A 3,989-nucleotide genomic window follows, 5' to 3' on the forward strand; every position below is an offset into this window, starting at 1 on the left:
TCTGCTAAATGACTAAATGTTAATGTAAATTTAAAACAATGGGGGAAAAGGAAAAAGTATCCTAAACTTAAGTGTTCAGTGGGTGTAGGCCAATGGTTTTTTTAATTAATGAAGAAGCCTAAAGGTCTACAAAAAAGACCTCAACCTATGTAAGCTATTGTTCATGTCAATAATGCCTGGTTCTTTCACTTGGTGGATGAGGTAGGCTACATTACTTAAAGAGAACTTTGAGGGAGAGGTTACATGGCCTATTGCTTTTTGCAATGGTGGATTGCATCCACGTTCTACCTCTGGCTGCTTAAGAATACCGTGCCCATGCAATTATCTTGCCTAAACTAGAATTGGCCTTTATGGAACAGTTTCATCCCCAACTGGTTCATTCAAGTTTAAGGACGTTAATCCCAACTTGATTGGAACAGGCACATGATGTCAGGATTTGTACATGCATGGCCAGATTAGAAGTATCTAGAAAACCCTTGTTGATTAACTCACTGTAGGGGATGCTAGGACTTAAATCTGTTTACAGTGGTTTGGGCAAATATCAGTCGGCTGCAATTTGGAAACGGTTGGATTAGGCTACTGAAATTTATGGAGTCCACAAATTTCTTTTTTCTTCTCTACCTCTGTAGAATACCAAAAACAGAGTATGAGTATGATAATGAACTGTTCTTTATCTTTGAATTTGGCGTGGCAACTTTATTTATTATATTAAATATTAGCATTATCCTTGACTCACCCTTACAGAAAATACACTGTTGCATGATCTTTTTTAATAACATGTATTGTTGTCGGATCAAGTCTGAGGTCAATATAGCTTACCTATACATCCTGGCAACGCTCTTAGAAATATTGCTTAGAGCCTTAATTTGGTATAGTCCTTTAGCCTGACAAGTTAAATAATAAAGCATTGTGCAGGATCTTCTGAATTAGGACTGTAATTGACAGACGTCAATAGTGTGGATTACCCTTTTAGGGGAGAAGATATTGAGAACTTTATTCTTGAAACCCAAGACCTAACCTAACCTAAAAACACAAATAGTTATAAACATCATCTCTTCCAATAAACAGAATTTCCTACTTTTGTAAAGCTTGGCTTTCAACGCCACAGTACAATTCCATTCTCTCGTTACAACGCACTGCAGTACATTTCCACTACAGCCACACCCCCACAATATGGAAGGTTATCATTGGTGTTAAGACAACACAAGTTCGTTTTAAGATGACAGATACCTTGTTAACATGATCATTATGAACGTCTTGAGACGTTTGGAGCAGAAAATACCGCGTTAACAGGTCTTAAGACGTTTAAAAATTGGTGTAATTTGTTTCTGATGCGAAACCTTACAAACGATCATTGCAAGAGAAAATAAGAAATCCACACTCAGACTACGAGGTTAAGACATATTATTGATTTATGGTGACATTGATAACATCTGCATTTTGTAATGTATTGGTTACTTATTGAGAAAAAATGAAGCTTAAATGCATTATCATAATATTTCGAGTATGATATGATTCCTGAAGTTTGTTCGTTGAAGTACCCACTAGATGGCAGTATGAAAGCACAAATGTCATGTGCATAGCCATGTAGCGACATAAAACTCTGGGCAAGGGTAGGTAGCCTGCTTTATTTTTCCCCGAGGGTAAATATTATAATTGGAAGGGGGCAGTTGCGGCTGGTCATTAGGGGCAGGAGATGCATGGCTTAGTTACATAAAGGCAGAGTAGGTGAAGTTGTTGAGAAGCACTTTTTGTCATATATAGCCTACTGAAATAGACTTCCCATCCTGATAGCAAACAATACATTTAAAGGTTTGACAGTAAAATGAAATCAATCCGATATCTGTGGGCATCGCAGGACTGTAATAAACACGACCAATCATTAAGGTTGGACCGGCACTAATGATTGGATGGCTTTCGGACTGAGTGCAATGATAGGATGGGTTACTTGTCTGTCTGTCTGTCTGTCTGTCTGTCTACCTTCCGGCAATTGTCAGGCAGCACGTTCATGTGTTTAGGAGGAGTGGCTTTTAAGGGAGGGGTGGGATTCTTAGTTTTGACAAACTAACTGTTTCAAACTCTAGAAAAAATTCACCTACACTAGAAACTTTCCCTTTCCCTTTTGCTTCTTGTACATATTTACCACAGCCTGACAGGATTTGAAATAATTTCTCATTATCAATTTCTTCGTCTATACCTCTGCCATATTGTTATAATGTTTCCCAAGTCACCATTCCTGAAACGATAAAATGCTTTATAAAGATGTAATGCTTAACAAACTTAGCATGCTTTATTTCTGAGAAAAAAGGCATACATTTTTACATAATACCTTATAGGACCTTTTATTAATTAGCGGTCAATTTATTACACAATAAAGTTAAGTGCACATTTTATTACATTTTCAGGCGTTCTGGATATTATTGCATTATCGGGTACTAGAGACGTCAATCAAGTAGTATGTGTAAAGGGTGAGGGCAACGACCATGTCGCTGCCTCACAGATCTCCTCCACTCCCACGCCATGGAGGATGTCTCTCAGGCCACAACTGTGCCCTGAACATCCTACTGATGACTTTGTGCACAGAGGCCGGGTTTGGGCCTGTACTAGGGGTGTAACGATATATCGTGATATATTTTACAACATGTATCATATAGTCACACATTTATGGCAATACTTTTACAATATTTATATTATTGTTTGAGCTATCAACACACGACTCACTGCACCTGCATCATTCACTGTATTCACATAAATAGTTATCTGTTGTATGTGGCAAGTTATGGAAAATGTTTAATGTTTTGGAAGAAAATCAGTTATTTGAATTTCAGTTTCATTTCTACATTTTGTTCAAATGATCGTATTGTAAACCCAGTATTGTGATACATAATTAATCGTGAGCTGAGTGTATCATTACACCATACGCAATACTGCTCTGAGATGATCGGACAATCTGCATGCGTGGACAAAGTGCCCAAATTATTCCTTGCATAGCCGTAGTCAGAGGAAAGAAGTTTGTTTTGAGAGAAACTCGGGGTGCTCAGGGGTACGCTGTTGATGGGCTCTAATGGAGGCTTACATAGAGCCTCCAGCACCATGGACAAATCCCACCTAGGCGCTGATGCTCTTTGAGGGAGTCTGAGCCTGTACAGGCCTGCAAGGAAGCAGTGGTGAATATCATAAAAATAGGCTAAAGAATATAAACCACATTGTCTCTGCTGTATTTATTTGTTTGTGTCAAATAGCACTGTAGACCAGTGAGTAGGATTAGGCCAAGGCCGTAATCATAATATATATTCCCCCCCAATATTCAAATCTGGTCAAAACGTCCCCCCCAATATATTGATATAAAAATAAATGTGCTACGCTACGACAGGCAACCACGCACGCTGCCCGAAATGATCTTAAAAAATGTAATTCGTCCCCCCCCAATGTTGACTCCATGGCTATGGCCTTAAATCAGGCATGTGTGGCCAATGCTCAATAATATAGAAGTGTACGATTGACTGTGCCTAGCTATTCCGTCAGGTAAAATATACCTTAAATAATGTTATTGATATACTGAAACAAAATAAGAAACTTATTAGCTGATTGTTGACCGGCTACTGCACTGTCCCATGTCAGAAAAATGTGACAGTCAAGTGAAAGGTTTGTAAACACTGCACATCTTGGATTATACCAAAATTGAGGAGAGGGGAGGAAGGGTTGGTGAAGCGGTGAAAGGTATTTTTGTATTCAAAATAAACGGGAAACTAGTACAAACACTGTTCCACAAATGTTCTGAACGAATACCGTAGCTCCAGACTTGGCTTTGTAAAATTAATGCTGAAATGTCAGATGTTTTAGATGAACAACGCGCCTACCGGGAGTCGTGAATATCCACCACACCCCTCCGCGGATCAGGAAGTGCGCTCTTCAAGTCAAACCCAGAATCAGCTGAGGATTCTACTCGCTGGGTTTACAGTAAAATGGGGAGATCAATGTAGGGCTTA

Source organism: Osmerus mordax, chromosome 2, assembly GCF_038355195.1.
Source record: "Osmerus mordax isolate fOsmMor3 chromosome 2, fOsmMor3.pri, whole genome shotgun sequence".
NCBI lineage: Eukaryota > Metazoa > Chordata > Actinopteri > Osmeriformes > Osmeridae > Osmerus > Osmerus mordax.